This window comes from Nycticebus coucang, chromosome 20 (genome assembly GCF_027406575.1).
Source record: "Nycticebus coucang isolate mNycCou1 chromosome 20, mNycCou1.pri, whole genome shotgun sequence".
Taxonomy (NCBI): Eukaryota; Metazoa; Chordata; class Mammalia; order Primates; family Lorisidae; genus Nycticebus; species Nycticebus coucang.
The window spans coordinates 61,437,351-61,454,792 of record NC_069799.1 but is presented as its reverse complement, the minus strand read 5'-3'; the positions used below and the strand labels follow the sequence as shown (position 1 = coordinate 61,454,792).

Below are 17,442 nucleotides of genomic sequence, written 5' to 3'. Positions count from 1 at the left end.
ATCTTGATTTGGTGGCTGTCGCATGGAGACAGGGCAACTGAAATTTTGTCAATTCTCCCCATGAAAGATACTGGCCGAGCGGAGAGAGAGTGGGAGGTAGATGAGCCTTCCTCCAGCTCCTCAAATCAACAAATTCTATCTGTAATTGACTTTGGCAGTTGCTGCTTCTGTCTGTCTAGGAAGCTTTTCCAACACCCATCTTCTTGTGTTACACCCACCCCTGACCCAACTTGCAATGACTCTAGGCAACCTTGGTGCCTTTTTCCTCTGCACACAACAGAACACACGACCTAAGCAGGGTCCATTGGAGACTTTCTCTGAGATTCACAAATAGATTTGGAAGCCACAGTTTACAGGGTTCTTGTCAATACAGTATAAATCCTGGGCCACTAGTGCCATCTCCCCAGATGCAGGTGGATGTCTGTCTACAGATCAGAGCCAGGCAGAGAGAAGCAAAAAATGTCCCAAGTCCCTGTTTGAACCCCTGCTCCTGATTCTGGTGTCTAAAGTTCTTCCTTACCCTGTCCTCTGCCCCAGTTTCCTTCCCAGCTATAGGAGGCAACAGCATCAATTTTGGTCACTCGCAATTGATAAAGTCTTAATATATAGGAAAAAAGGTGCCAAAAAATGTGTACATATTTTAAGAAAGGAAAAAACTAAAATTGTAATAGTATATGCTGATGATAGTTGTTATCTCGTACATTGTAGTTGTATCTCTTGAAATTACAGAAGTAAAACAAACCAGGGTGTAGATAAATAATGTAATATAGAGGATGCAAAAAAAAGTATAAACATTTTAAGAAAGGAAAAGACTGTATTAAAATTATAATGCTCAATGTATACCAATGGAGTGTTATCTTGTATACTCATACCTCATATTTCTCATAATTGCAGAAGCCAAATGTGACTTGAGTATTACAATTTTAATACAGCTTTTTCCTTTCTTAAAATGTGTGTACGTTTCTCCTGCACCCTCTTTATGTAAGGCAAAGCCTTTCTAAGTACATCAACCTGTCATTCATTTCTCTAGGTGCATTACACTGCACGGGCAGGAAAGGCATTTCAAATTGCATCTTACACTTTAGCAAAGTAGAATTTCATTACTGCAACTATGAAAAAGGAAGACCAGTTTGAATTAGGAAAAAGGTCTAGATTGAAGAATGTATCATAAAAGCAACTGAAACTAGCCTAAGAGTTTAAGTGTGTCCTGAGCAGCAGTTTTTAATTAAAGAGTTTGGAAGGTGGTGTTACTTGGGAATCTTGAGATAGGCTCTCATTATATTGCCCAGGCTACATTGCCATGGCTTCAACCTAGCTCACAGCAACCTCAAACTCCAGGGTTCAAGCCATCGTCCTGTCTCAGCCTCTCGAGTAGCTGGGAGTACAGGTGCCTGCCATGATGCCTGGCTAGTTTTTCTATTTGGAGTAGAGATAGGGTCTCGCTCTTGCTTAGGATGGTCTCAAACTAGTGAGCAACCCTCCTACCTCGGCCTCCCAAAGTACTGGTATTATAGGCATGTGCCCAGCAGGTTTTCCTTCTAATATTGGTTCTACCACTATCCACCTACATGGTGAATCTTTGAACTCTTTCAATTTAGTGTCAACTATAAAATGTAAATTATATGATTCTAGATTCTTTAAAAATCAGCTTTAAATGATGAAATGTATATGGACACTTTTAAATGTTTAAACTTGCATAGGGTTTGTTGGTCTCAATTTAAACACTCTTTCATCTTTTTGTAATACTTAATTTTCTATGAAAACCTTTGTAAGAAGCATGCCATATATTGCAGCCTTGTCCCAATCTGAATGTTCACAAATTGGGTTCTAAGTCAAAGAGCTTGGGATGAGCCCAAGTGAACAGGTGGGCTTAGTATTATCACAAAGAGAACTGTGAGCCATCTCTCTCCAGAGCCAAAAGCTGTAAACTCACCGTTGTGTCTTATTCCTCCTTAAGGAGAAGCTCTGCGTTTCCTTTGCAACTGTCCCCACGAGATAATTAAATACAGATCCTCTATTTCCTAGGAAGGCTCCCATGTGGGTGAAAGATGTGAAAGATCAAGGCAACATATGTGAAAACGTGTCAAGTAAAAAGAAAACTCACTTATTTGAACATCTTTAAAAAAATCAAGATAAAGTACCACGGGTGTCATAAAAAGTTAGCTCTAGGCCACAGAAATGTTGCTTTTAATTTCTATATGGTAGAAGCAAATTTAGTGCTTGATAACATTTCATTATAATGTATACCTTTAAAGATTTATATTATCAAATTTGGATGAGGGAGACAACAGAAGGTGGTTTAAACTGTCTGACATGCTGATTTTGCATTTATTCAGTAAACAGGCTCTGCCACTTGGTATAAAAATACATGGGACATCTCTTTACACACAATTATGCTGTCAATTTCCAAGGAAAAGGAAACAAGGGCAGGAAAAACTGATTCCCCACCCTTTATATTTGCCCACCTTCTTCGATTTCAGGGGCTTGTGTATATGTGCCCTAGCAAGGCTCTTTAACAGCTCATCACATGGGCTTCCAGACATGCACAAATAGAGGTATAAAGACTGAAAGTGAGAAATTCTCCTTTAGCCATTCAAACAAACTGAAAGCCTTTTACTTCAAGGTGTGCTGGTGGTTCAGGCTGCGACATTATTTGTGGCGGTTTGATTTAATTATGACATCCAAAATTCCTGTTGGCATTTATACATTTACAGGCATATTCCTTTGATTTGAAGCTTAGCATGTTGCACCAGAAAAAGAAAAAAAAACCACCAGGAAAGCGTGAAGCTCACTATTTGACAAGCGTGCTGAGATTCATCTGACTACGTCTATTCTTCGACTTGAGTGGTTTTTCAACCCTGGCTGTATATTAGAATTACCTGGGGGATGAAAACCAGTATGGCGATTTCTCAAAAAAAAAAAAAAAAAAAAAAACTAAAAATAGATCTAGCAGGCAATCCAGAAATCCCACTGCTAGGTATTTATCCAAAGAAAAAGAAATCTGTACATCCAAGGGACACCTGCATTTGCACGGGTATCATGGCGCCACTCACAGGAGCAAAGACAGGGAACCAACTCCAGTGTCCATCAGTGCACAAACGGATGAAGAAAAAGTTTTTACACACCATGAAATCCTATTTGGTCATAAAAAATAATTAACATGGATAGAAGTAGAATAGACACAGAAAGACAAATACTGCGTGTTCTAACTCACCTGCGGGAGCTAAGAAACTTGATCTCATGGAGATAAGAATAGAAGGATAGACACCAGAGCCTGGGAAGGGTGAGTGGGTGGGTGGGAGCGGGTGAAGACAGGCTGGTCAACAGGTGCAAACAGACAGTTAGATAGAAGATATAAGTTCTGATGTTCGAGCAGACTAAGGTGACTCAGCGTGCTCAGCAACAATTTGTGTATTTCAAAGTAACTACAAGACAAAAGACTTGGCATGCTACCAACACAAGGATATGAAAAACACTTCAGGTGACAGGCACCCCAAATACCCTAAAATGATCATTACAGTCTGAGCATGCAACCAACACTCATGTGTACTCCATTCATATGTAAAATATGGTGTGTTGATAAAATAGATTCAAATAAAAAACAATCTCAGGCACGGCACCTGTAGCTCAGCAGCTAGAACGCCGGCCACATACACCGAATCTGGCAGGTTCCAGCCCGGCCTAGGCCTGCTAAACAACAACAACAACTGCAACTAAAAAATAGCCAGGCGTTGTGGTGGGTGCCTGTAGTCCCAGCTACTCGGGGGGCTGAGGCAAGAGAATCGCGTAAGCCCTAGAGTTTGAAGTTGCTGTGAGCTGCAATGCCACAGCACTCTACCAAGGGTGGCATAATGAGACTTTGTCTCCAAAAAAAGAAAAAAAAAATCTCAGAAGAGTTGCCAGGGGACTTTTCTATAAATGCAGATATTCTATTTTTTTATTTTTGTAAATTCAGGGGATACAAGTGCAGTTTGGTTACTTGGCCACAGTGGGAATTCGGTGTAGCCATCACCTGAATAACATTGTACCTATTAACTAATTTTGCATTCCTTACCTGCCTCCCAGCCTCCCAGCCTTCTGAGTCTCCAGTATCCATCACTCCACTCTTTAGACCCACGCATGTCTGTTATTTAGCTCCCACTTATAAGTGATAACATGAAGTATTTAACTTTCTGAGTTATTTCACTTAAGAAAATGGTCTCCAGCTTCATCCACGTTTCTGCCAAAGACACTATTCTATTTCATGCTTTTCCTGGCCAAGTAGCATTCTGTAATGTCTTTATCCAGTCATCCATCCATGGACACTTAGGCTGACTCCATATCTTTGCTATTTTGAATATTGCTGCAGTGAATATGAGTTCACCGCTTTTTGATGTAATTATCTCTTTCCACCTGGGTGGATACCCAGACGTGGGATTGCTAAATCTAAGGACAGTTGTATTTTCAGTTCTCTTAGAAATTCTCATGCTGATGTCCATTGAGGCTGCAATAAATTGCAACACATTCCCAACAAGACACTGTGTAAATGTTCCCTTTTCTCCACGTCCTCACCAACATGTGCTATGTTTTGACTTTAAATAACAGCCATTGTGACTGGTGAAAGATGGCATCTCGCTATAGTTTTAATTTATAAAAATGCAAATACTTTGGACCCACTAAACTGGAAGCTCTAGGGTATTGTTCAAAGCCCAAACCCCAGTCCTCTGCAGTGCTGGGACTCCTCAGTCTCCTGACATTGACTTTCTCTCTTTGTGAATATCCTTCTCTTCTCAGCACCACTCAGACCCCAATGCCCCTCTTTTCCATCTTCTTCCTCCCCATTTTCACAACAAATCAACAGCCTAGTCCAATTCCACCCTCCGTATCTTCTGTGTTCATGGAGAGAACTGGCAATGATTTCACTACTCAAGACTCATGTCCCAGACCTGAGTGCGGTCCTTAATACTGCCTGGTGACTTTTCACGAGGATTTTCTGTAGGTGCTGCTGCTTCTCAATCAGCCATGAAATATGAATTGAACACTTACTTAGCACCATCTTAGGTAGTGGAAATGCAATTTCAAACACACTAGATGGGGCCCCCGACTTCAAAAAGCCTGCGTTGATGAAAGGAAACACACAGTAACTATGGAAACAGGAAGGCGTGACACAGGCAGAGAGTGGATATGAGCTACGAAGAAGCTCAAATGGGATAATGTGGGAAGAGCAGGGAATGGATTTGAGGAGCAGGCAGTGTTTTCTCTAGAATGCTCAGGGAGGGAGTCTCAGGTGACCTAATTTTCAGAGCCTAGACCTAGAATTGGAGGAGACAGGCTTGGACGTACCTGGAGGAAGGAGCCGCTGGTACGGTGGCCCCGGAGTAGGAAAGAGCTTGGTCTGTCCAAGGGACAGAAAGGAGTCCCCAGGCTGCAGGGATGGGCAGAGAGAAAGGACCTAAGTGGAGGCAGAAAGAGAGGCGAGGGCATGGAGGTTACCTACATCAAGGTGAGAATTCCTGATTTTATTAAAAACATCACATGGGAGAAAGACCAGTGAGGAGTTTTCAGCAGACGCCATGACCTGAACGTGGCTCTGGCATGCTTCTGCCTTTGTTCTTCTCACAGTGACCTCACAGACATAGGGGGCCCAGCTCTGTACATTCAGTTCACCTCTCATCTACGCCACATGGCCTGATCACTTACACCCTTCTTTTTAAAATGTTCCCCCCTGGAGTCCCACGCTGTCTGGGTTTTCATTCTCGTGCTCTCACCACGTGGGCTGCCTCTGTCTGTCTCGTGGCCTCTCCACTCTCCCTCTGTGGCTCGTATTCCTCGGAATTGTGTTCTTGGCCCCAATTTCTCCTTACTTTACATACCAACCAAACAAAGTCTCTCCCAGCCCACCAGCTTTAACTGCATCTCTGTTGTAATGGTCCCCGTGGCAGGGCATCTGCCCAGATCCCTTTCCATGCTCTGAGGCTGCTGTACACTGTGCATCCTCTGGGGATGTCCTCGGGTACCACAGATTCAGCAGCTCCCACTAAATTTGTCACCGTCTCTCCCAAGCTCTCCCTCCCTATGAACTTGCAAACACATGCAGGCAAGGATAGCTCAAGCATCTGGTTATTCTCCCCCTACAAAACCTTAGTAACTTAGTCCAAGCCAAGGACAGGGAGAAAAATTATGAATGAACTGAGAATTACCTGAGCCCTCCTGGTGAAATTGGAGCTCAAATAGGTAAATGAAGCCAAATTAAAGAAAAGAACAGACAAACATATTTCTTGCACCCCCTTTGAAGATGACCCTAGTGATACTCAGCAATTAATGAGGTAGGTAGCACTTTTTCTAGGATGAGTTCACAAACTTAATTGTTTGATTTCATAGACACACCACATTTTTTACATCCTTTCACCCACTGACGGACTCTGAGGTTGACTCCCTATCTTGGCTATTGTAAATAATGGTATAATGAATACAGGATGCAAATACCTCTCAGTTACTGATTTCCTTTCCTTTGGATGCATATCCAATAATAACACTGGTGGATCATGTCATAGTTCTGTTTGGGCTACGAGTTTTTAAAATCCCAATGTCCAGGACACCCTCTTGGGGGAACCAAAATAGAATCTCTGAGGGTGGCACCCAGACATTAGTGTTATTTCCAACTTGGCGGATGCGTGCCTTCCTGTTAATAACACACAGGCTGTGCTGGGCACCTCAGCACTACAGACTTCTTTATTTGTCACCATGAACAGTCAGGGTGAGGACTGGCTGTGGCTCAAACTTGAGTCAAGTGCATATGGAAGTTTTATGAATCTCCCTTTCACATTTGGCTGTCATCCTCATGTTGGTTTTACCATGCAAATGCAGTGGAATTCAACTTGGGAAACTTAAAACTACACAAGTAAGCACTTCCCATTGTAAGGTTTTCGATTATCATGAAGTACTTTTGGTTCTAGGTATTCACAGATCCCAGCCTGCCCCTGGAATCTGGGGGGAGGGAAGGTGGAGGGCCTGTATCCCTACTCCATAAGTTCCAAATGAGTGAGATGGGTGGAAGAGGGTTTAGCTAAATATCTCAAGGCCACCTTAGCCCAGAAGCATTGACCCAAAGGCCATGTCAGCCCCAGTTCTTAATTTGTTTGAGAATAGCCCTCCTGGAAACTGAAGATATTCTTGTTTAGAACTTAGAACTGTGGGGGGGGGGGGGCGCTTCTGGAAGTAACAGTATATTGATTGCCTGTAGCTGCCATAGCAAAGTCTGTGGTCCTGCCTGGAGTCACCTGCACGGAGTGGCTGCCCCATCAGGGGTTGAGCTGCTTTGCCTGTGATTCCCTTTCCTCTCTGGGGACAAGAGGATGGTGATAACATACGCTGCTTGGTGGTTGTGTGGGCATTAAATGAGACATTGCCCGTATTAATTATTATTGTGAATAAAATTTTCCTTTGCACTATCTACCTATAGATTTTTAGTCTGGGATGTTTATAAGAGGCAATAAAAAAATAAAATGACCCTAAGCTACCACACAGGAAGGCAGGCACGGGCCACTCATAACGTGAATCTGGATGATAAGACGCCTTCACACCTCGTGATTCATGTTAAAAAAAAAAAAAAAAATCCCTATAAAAGGTTGATTTTTAAAAGGCAACCTAGAGCAGAAACCCTGGAAATATTCCTGTATTTCTCCATCTGCTGCTATTAGTGTTCTATCCTTGGTTATTCAACTCAAAGAATGGAAATCAAGTTAATAGAAAAAAAAAAAAAAAAAAGGCAGCCTCACCTTATTTGCAGGAGGTCACAGAGAAGTAAAGAGAGAGATGGGGAAATAAAAAATAAATGTTGACCCTGATCAGGTGGTCTGCTGTCTGACTTGAGAGGTGCTGGAGAAACAAGAGGTGTTGTGTGATTAAGCAAAGTGAAAATCATACGTGTAGCTAATTTAACTTTTCTCTACCTCCTGCCTCTAGAGAAAATATTTGCTGTCTACTTTCCATCTTTATTTGCCTATAAAAATTGTGTTATTAAAACACACTGCACATAGAAAATCACGAAAGGGAAAACAACAGTTGCCCGTACCCCCAATTTCATAGTAAACTCATCATCTCAGAAGACTGTTTTCTGTTGTCAAGTGAAAGATTTGAGATTCTGACTTTAAAGAGAGAGAAACCCTGGACAAACTCCGACAAGAATTACGAGGTTCGTGTTAGAACTTTAATATGTGTTAAATATTCAGTTATAAAAAGCTCTCCCCTTGCATTCGTAATTATAAACTGACATATTCATTTAAACATTGTCAACTCGAAATCAGAATTCTCACTTTGTAATGCTTCAGTGGGAAGAACGCCCTCAAGGTTTGCTATCACATGCTTGGAAGGAAAAAAGAAAAGCATTTCTCATTTTAAAGGTTATGTCAAGCCTTTCTTTGAAAGGGAATGCTAATGTTTTCCAGCCCAGTAAGGCTAGCCTCAGAGCTGGGGTACAATAGTTTTGAATAGTCATCATGAGAACAATTTTCATTGTCTCTTTTCATTTAATACTTTTTAAAACAGAACATCCCTAACAGTAACATAGAGAGACTAGGAAAAATGAGGGCTGGTTAAAAATGAACTCTGGGTTTTTCTGTTTTCCCAATTTCCATGAAGCACAAGTGTTAGGAACAGGAGAGCAATGGTCAAACAAGCTTGTTTCCCATGAAGCCTTACCCTTTAAACAGAAGGCACCAGAGGGAGGATGGGTAAAGATTACTGTGTGTGTACAGCAGTGATTCTGTAATTAATTTATGTTGAGCTATGTGAAAAGCATTCTTCGTCCCAGCATCAAGAGAGGGCTTTGTACTTTTCCCCAGTTATTTTATCATTACCCTCAATCAGCTGAGCCCGTTATATTCCTTTTTCCTTGATTGGGGACTGTACTCAATGGCTACATTTCTTTTCTTTCTTTAATCCCCTTTTGTAAGGTGACTGTCCAGAGAAGCGTGTGTCCAAGAGATGGCATCGCAGTGCTAGCTTAAACCTTTAAAGCTTTCTTTTCTGTTTCCAAAGCCAATCTTGTTCAATCAATTATGGGATGTCCTAATATTTTATAGAACAAAAGACACTTTGGCCAGTGAACTGCCAAAACCGTATTATCAGTGGAATCCACCACCAGATCGGAAAAATTACTTACCATCATCTGGCTGCAATTGAGGAGGAGAGATAGGACTCAAAGGGGAAAAGAATGGAATTTAGGCCAAAAATGATTAGGGTAAACCATAAGGGAGGAAAAATTAAACACATTTTTGAAGTCCTGCTTTTCAAAGAAGCTTCTGACAGCTTAGGAAATAGTGATTTTGCAAATAGTAACATGATCTGTGAGGATGTAGCTGTGTGGATATATTCAGAGACAAACTTCAAAATAGGAAGTTTCTTTTTTTAACTACCTAATATCCTCTAAAAGGATTCAATATAATACAGGTTGCCCCCAAAGGTTGCCCCTAAAGTCACCGTACACAGAGAAAATGGGAAACTGTAGCCAAATGTATCTTTATTTCCAAAATACTCATTATAAAATGTTATAAAATATTTACAAAATATTCTCTACTTGTTGGCCACCTCTTTGTTAAATTTTGTAGTGACTGGGAAATAAAAGTACATTTAGCTACAATTTCTCATTTTCTCCATGTACAGTGACTTCGGGGGTAACCTTTGAGACACCCTGCGTGGTATAAGAGAAGATCATAGTTTTCTGATTATAAAAACGAACACATGGAGAGAACTTAGAAAATAGGAAAAGAGTAAAGAAAATGAAATGATTGAGATTATGTCGATAATTGTACCATTTTGGCATATTTCTTTCCTGTCTTTTTTCCATTTTCACACATTATTGTGAATGTCAGAAACCACAGACTTGAAGCCCATCAAATATGTTTTATTTGGAGAGAGACACATACAATTAAGTCAATAATTAAAAATAAAAGTTCACATTAAAAACAGACGTGTTGTCATCCTTGAGTGAAGCACAAGATCTGGCAACATTTGGGCTGCAGTCGGCCCTGTGGCAAGAACGGATGAGAGGTGGGTAGGGCCGGGGGCCTCAGCAAGCACCTGCTCCCCACTTTCCGTGCTATTCACTCACTGCTGTGTTTCCTTGCCCCTTACGCCTTCTTACACCAGAGATCTATTTTTATGTGCTGATTTTCATAAGACTGGGGAAAAAAGAATTATGGGGGGTATGGAGAGGAAGGATCATTGTGAAAGAGAAAGCTATAACAAAAAGGCTGAATACTTGCAGAAAAATAAGAGACCGGAAAATTTTTCTTCCTTTCATAGGCAACTTCCCTGTCACCTTCCCATTAGAGTGCCCCATCTGTACTGGGAGCCCTTGAGTTTGCAACCGCTGTGAGCAAGACAATTCCTGCAAAATCATTGTGTGTGAGATGTTGTATATTGTACTTATTAGTTATTTTATTTAAGTCTTTCGATGTTATTCCACCAAAGCATGTTTTAATGGTTTCGTAATACACCATTTCATAGACAGAACATTGTGTGTATGTATATAATTAATGTACCTTCAATTAGACATTTAAGTGATCAGTTGCTCATAAATAAAATTAGTTCTGCTACGACTGTCCTGTTACATATATCTTTCAAAAGAACACTTAGGAACAAAATTTCTGGATCAAGTAATAGGAACATTGTAAAAACTTGGTACGCATTACCAAATTGCCTTCTGAACTACAGTTTAAACCCGTGGGGTTTTTGTTTGTTTGTTTTGTTTTGTTGCAGTTTTTGGCCAGGGCTGGGTTTGGACCCACCACCTCCATCATATGGGGCCAGCGCCCTACTCCTTGAGCCACAAGTGCCACCCTAAACCCGTGTTTTTAATCTTTATCTCTTTTAACTCTATAATTAAATTTCCTCAGCACACTTCCATGATGTTGATCAAAAAAAGTTTAAAAAAAAAAAAAATATATATATATATATATACTTACTTTGCTTCGAACTTCTTATACAAGTAATTTAATTAATGATCTTTAAAAATGTTTGCAGCTCCCTTAAGATCCTCTAATGGCACCTTGGTTGAAAATCACTGATTTAAACCCCCCTCCCCAGCCATATATAAGTGGGACCATTTCACTGTACCTCATTCTGCCATTATATACGGACCTTCCAAAATGTGTGCCAATTTCATGGACAAACACTGTATCTCACTTTTTTAACTTACATTTCTTTGCTTCTTATAGAGATAGTTTTTTGTATGCATCCTTCCGTTTGAATTTCTCCTCCTGGTCATTTATTGGTTTGGGTATTTGCATACATTTTACTAGTATTAAATCCATAGAGCTTTGATCTTTTATGGATATTCATGAATTTCCTCATTTGTCTTTCGTATTTTAATGTTTCATATGATGGATTTTTATGAACTCAAACTTGCAAAACTTTATATTTTTAATAATTGTTTTTTTTTTTTGAACAGAATCTCAGTCTGTTGCCCTGGGTCGAGTGCAGTGGCATCATGGCTCACAGCAACCTCAAACTTCTGGGCTCATGTGATGCTCTTGCCTTAGCCTCCCTAGTAGCTGGAACTGCAGGTTCAGCCACAACACCTGGCTAGTTTTCCTATTTTTGGATAGAGACAGAGTCTCACTCTGGCTCAGGCTGGTCTCCAACTCCTGAGCTCAAGCCATCCTCCCTCCTCAGCCTCCCAGAGTGCTAGACTTACAGGGGTGAGCCACTGTGCCTGGCCAATAATTAACTTTTATTTAAAATCTGTCTTTATAATTATTTTTACTAATTAAAAGCAGGGAAAATAATGATCAAGACAGAGACCTGCCTTCCCTGTATTTTTCTGTCATTTTGCTTTTTACATCCATCTATCTATCTGCCATTTATTTATTTTAACATAAATTGAATTGGGAGTATTTTTACCATCACAGAATTCTCACAATTTTTATACACTAGTTGAGTAGTTATTCAAGTTCCTCAGCTGTTTTTTTTTTTTTTTAACCATCTAGTTTCTCTGTTCAAGGAAAAGTATAATACTCATATTCCGTCCCACTGGTTTATCTGTTAAATTTTGTGCCAGTAGACCCTACTGTAATTGTTGTTGTCTAGACATGGCTTTTTTCTTCCCTTGGAAATGTCTCCTTCATATTCGTGCTTATGTTTTGATTTCTATGTAGCAAATAATTCTCCTGTGGATGCCGGAAACGCTTGTATAGTTTCTGTTGCCTGTATGTTCAAAAGACTTTTGATCCTTCTGTGAATTCTGGTAGAGTACATATAAATGATCCTTACATAGAGCTAAAGTTATTTTCTCCTATAAATGACTCATTAGTGATGGCTGTTCACAAAGGTCAGTATGAAGGCAAGCGAGTGGTCACTGTGTGACTATAGTAATTGTGCCCAGAATGGAGATCCAGAGATGTGGTGTTCAGAGGGAGAGATGAATGGATGAACCGTGACCCTTCAGTGGTCTAAGGTTAAATCTATGGTTTCTGCCATCTGCCTTGTTCTATGAATTAAATATATTATGGAAAAGATTTGTTTAACTCACAATGCTTATTCACTCAATTGTCCAGTTGATTTACATTTATGGTTTTAAAAAAAGCTTTATTTAGACTCTGATTATGGACTAGAAGATGCCCCTTATAAAAAGAATAATGTGGGACTCTGAAGCCAGCCCCCCTGGCTTCAAATCTGACCTGCCAAGCCTGACACGATGGCTCCTACCTCTAATCCTAACACTCTGGGAGGCCAGGGTGGGTAAATTGCCTGAGCTCAGGAGTTTAAGAAAGAAAGAAATGTCTCATTATAGTATGACATTAGAAATGTTTGATTTAAACTTTTCATTTTTTGCTAGCATAGTTTAGTATATTTTTTCTTTTCCTCAACAGTATAAAAAGATACAGCATCTATTCCCCTTAGATCATAAAAAGCCAAGTTCATACAGATCCTAAAGTGTTCTTTAAAAGTCGCGATAGATTATCTCCTTGTCATTATTGAATACTTTTTTGTCAAGTCTCCCGGAGTGTGGAAAGCAGATCTGTGCTGGTCTGGGGTTATTTGTTAGTTTAGGACGATCAGGAGGAAGGGTCTGGAAATGCATAGAAAGTTGATAGTAATTTCATGGCTGTTATGCCAATAATTTTTTTAAATGGGGCTTACATTTTGAATAAATTTTTGTTTTCATAACAATTCAATTTTATTATATTTTACACAAGTATTGGTCTACAATATGTTAGAAAATTCCAAAATAGGGCAGTGCCTGTGGCTCAAAGGGATAGGGTGCCAGTCCCCTATGCTGGAGGTGGTAGGTTCAAACCCAGCCTCAGCCAAACCCCCCCCCCAAAAAAAAGAAAATTCCAAAATAGAAGGAGGGAAGGAGGAAGGAGGGAAGGGAGGGAGAGAGAGAGAGAAGGGAGAAGGGAAGGAAGGACAAATGGGAAATCCTTTGGCATGCTAAATGGGTCATTTGATTGCTGAAGAAACCCTTCATACCATCAATTAATCATCAATCAATATTTTTGTTTGTTGTGGTTACCACCTTGAATTTTAATTCATTGCACAAGTTAATTCCACTTAAGTCTGGGGGTTAATCACAGAGGCTTACCTTGCTCTCAGTGATTCAAGGGCAGCGTGTGGGGTTAGGAAGTCCTTTCTGTGCGGAAGATATTGACATGGCTTCCCTGACTGGCAGCTTAGCCACTGCCTTTGGCTTTCCTCTAAGCCTTGGGGCTCCCTCTGCAAAACAGGTGAGATGTTTAGTCTGTAAGCACACAAAATTCAGACTAATCTACAGCTGCCATTTAAAGAAAAAACAAAAGTGAAAAGAAGATTGCAAGATCAATGTTCTGGCCTGTGGAGTGGAGACCACCAGAGGGACACTTTGAATACCTTTTTCCCTTGGGCATTCCTTCTGAGCCCTGAGGACTAAAGGCAGACTAGAAATTAAAAAAGAACCTTATACAGCTTTGAAAATCTCGTCCTCTGTGGCAATACAGGAGTTAAAGCTTTTTTTTTTTTTTTTTTCCCCTACTGTATGTACCAAATTTGGCCTGTGATTCCTTTGAATGGCATAAGCAGCAGCTGGCTGGGTGTGAATCTCTTTCTTCTCTCTTCCTTTCTCACTTTAAAATATGCCTGGCAAGGATCCAACAACCCCCTTCCCTGTTTTTTAATCCATCTTACCCTCCTGTTCAGCTGACCAAGATTCCAAATGAGAAAAGCATTCCTTCCCAATGCAACAATTCAGAGGGGCCCAGCCCCGGTGGAAAATATATAATACCTCCGTGGATCCTCAGTAACACACCAGGTCTTTTGCTTATACTTAGCAGGTTTTGACACTGTCTCTTTAGAGGAACTTTAGATTTTTTTTATAGTTTCTGAAGTGACCCCGTCATAGCAACTCTCCAGTCACTGATGAAGGATCAGAACACAAATCTTTGTTCCCAGGCTTTTCATTGTATCAGGTGTGGTGAGCGGAACCCAAAAGCACTTCAAATTCCATTAAAGTTACATTCATTTATCTCAAAAAGAAAAAGAAAAAAGCTGCCTTTGGAAGTTCGTCTCCGTGGGTATCATTAAAGTGAGGATCCGCTCAATGCACGTTTTATGTAACTGAAGATTAATGGTTAACCATTCAGGTGCAGATTCTTACAGATGATGCTTGGTGGGGATGAAAAGAAAAACAGAAAAAAGAAAACAGCAGTTACAGTAACAGCCAAGTCACTCCAACAGAGTAAATAAATATAATACGGAGATGCCCCCACATTGTACAAACTGTCCGCCTCAGTGCTTTTCAATACGTCTGTCAACATTACCAACACTGAGAAAGCTGCTTGACGAGCCAATCTTAGGACAAGACTGTGGAATTCCCTAATTTCCAATATTTGAAGATGAGGCATATTTTAATCCTACCAACTGCTTTGTTCCCAAAGCAACCTCACGAGGGCTTCTTATGTTTGGCTTGTAACAACTAATACAATTAAAGCTCTAAGAACACATAAATATATTTTAATGCCTCGTCAATAGCATCACGGGTACTGTCATCAACCTCCATAGATAAAAAAAAACACAGGATGGTGGTATTTTTATTTAAAAGTCGGTCTAGCTCAGGGTTACCAGACTGAGCAAATAAAAACAGAGGGTACACAGTCGAAGTTGTATTTCAGATAAAAGGCAAATAATTTTTTTTTTTTTTTTTTTTTTTAGTACAAGTACACCCTATACAATCTTAGGGACGTACTTATGCTGAAAAAGATACATTTCCTATTTCTCTGAAGTCCCACTTTAACTGCGTGTGTTGTATTTTATCTGGAAGATCTCGTCTGTCTCTGCTGCCGGGCGGGTGGTGATTTGCTATGGAACGCCGGATCCTCTTTCCAGGGTCAAAAACAAGTTGGAGTTTCTTAGCTCACCCCAACTGCCAGCTTTAAAAAGAAGCTTTCCTTTGCAGCAGGTTAATGCATTTCCAACTAGTCATTCCACTTTCTCAAACAGAGAGAGCCCTTACCCACTTGAGGAAAAGATAAGACCTGATATATTGAAAGAGAAAAAAAATCTGAGACAACCAGAAAGGGAACGAATCTTTATCAGGAAATGACAGAATTAGCAGCAAATACGTTTGAAGCAACCCTTGCTAAAACAACAACAAAAACGTTGGAATAATCAGTGAACTAGGATGAACTGTGTGCACTCCATCGTCAGTGGAGACACAGAGACTAGAGCTGGCGGGGAGAGACAAAATTTTGCATTTTTTTTTTTTTTTTTGCTAGCAATTTCTTAATAAAAATGCCTATCAGGAAGTTCAACATTTTGTGGCAGATAAACTTACTGAGACATCACACAGTTTTTCCCAAGCTTCACTAAAGCAGTGGTGTCAGAAACGGTGGATGGTGAATACCTTTTTCTTTCTTTATTCGCCTAACTCAGGCCTCCGGGTATTCTCTTTTTCTTCCTCTACCAAAATATTAATTATAATGAGCTCTCGTGTTTTTCACTTTGGCTTCAGTGACCTTGTCCACAACCACGTGAAAGCTCACTGACCAGGCTTCAGTCCAGCTGGCTGGCTCTGACCTGTATCAGCAGTCCCCAGGGTGTGCTCATCCCAGGGAGGGGGATGCAGATTCCTGGGCCCCTCCTGCTGCCCGACTGGCATCTGCACATCCACGTGTTTCTCCCAAATCCAAACGCGTGTGGAATCCACTGGCTCGCAGGGTTCTATGTGTTTCATGGAGGACGTGCACACAGTGGGTTCCCGGCTTGTTTGCAATTGGGCTAGGGTTTTGGTTTCTCCACAAAAGAAACCAAAAGAAGAGGGAGAGAGATCACAGAAATGTTAGTTGTATGAAAAGGAGCATGATGGGTGAGGAGGGTACCTCAGACCTGTAATCATAGCGCTTTGGGAGGCCAAGGCAGGAGGACAGCCTGAGGCCAGGAGTTCAAGACCAGCCTAAGCAAGAGTGAGACTCCGCCTCTGCCAAAAAATAGAAAAAGTAGCCCACTGTGGTGAATGCTGCCTCTAGTTCCAGCTACCCAGAAAAGAGGCTGAGGCAGGAGGATAGCCTAAGTCCAGGAGTTTAAGCCTATAGTGAGATATGATGGCACCATTGCACTCCAGCCTGGGAAACAGAGTGAGACTCTGCCTCAAAAAGCTAAAAATAAATACAAATGGAAAAAGGAGCATGGTATGTCTTGTTGCTGATAAGAGTAGGGCAATCATGAATGTTGCTTTCCTCCTTTTTTAGAGACAGAACGCTCAGGAGAGCCAAGTATTTAAGAATCATTATAAACAGCAACAAAATAATTTGAGCTTAAGGGGTAAATTTATCAAAATCGTGGAAAAGAAGGCAAAGAAAAAGAAACCTTTGCAAGTACTAGAGTGACATTGAAGAAAATTATATTTTGGGTCCAAGTTTGTCAAGGCCAAGCCTAACTTTATTTTTATAAATAGAAACTTTGTTATTGCCTTTCTGTATTAAGGATTAAGAACTGGCCCACTTTTGAACAGGGAAAGAAATTGTGTTTGTTTGTTTTCAGTAAACAACCTCGTAGTTGAAGATGAATTAATTTTGATGGCCTATGACATGCTAGGAAATGGATGCGTTTGCTGTGTGATCCATTGGAAACAGCACGGAAACCCTTAAGGGAAAGGGGAAAAGGAAATTTGTAGTATAATCCTCAGTGTATGTAAAAATAAACACAGGGACCTCAAAATGAAGGCAGAGAAGAGCAAAATATTCAATGGTTTTGGGACTTAGTACATCCTTTAAAATATAATTTCTCTGCCTTAGCACCAGATACTTTCAGAAAGTGCCTTTTCTATCCTGTCCTGATATTCTCAACTTCAGGGTTCCTCTAGGGCACATTAGGGCTCAAAGTGTGAGACTCCTGCAATCCGTCTCCCCGCACCTCTAACCTGAACCCAAACCTATCTCTCTCTGCGAGAGGGAGGGCCGGCCTTGCTGGGTTGCTCTGTAAAACTCT

At 40.6% G+C, this 17,442-nt stretch overlaps 1 protein-coding gene across 1 annotated transcript in view; it reads left to right on the top strand.

Annotated features, from left to right (window-relative positions):
* CELF2 (CUGBP Elav-like family member 2) overlaps window positions 1–17,442 on the top strand; it is a 766,349-nt gene that overhangs the window by 252,888 nt on the left and 496,019 nt on the right. The gene's annotated exons all lie outside the window — the stretch shown is intronic.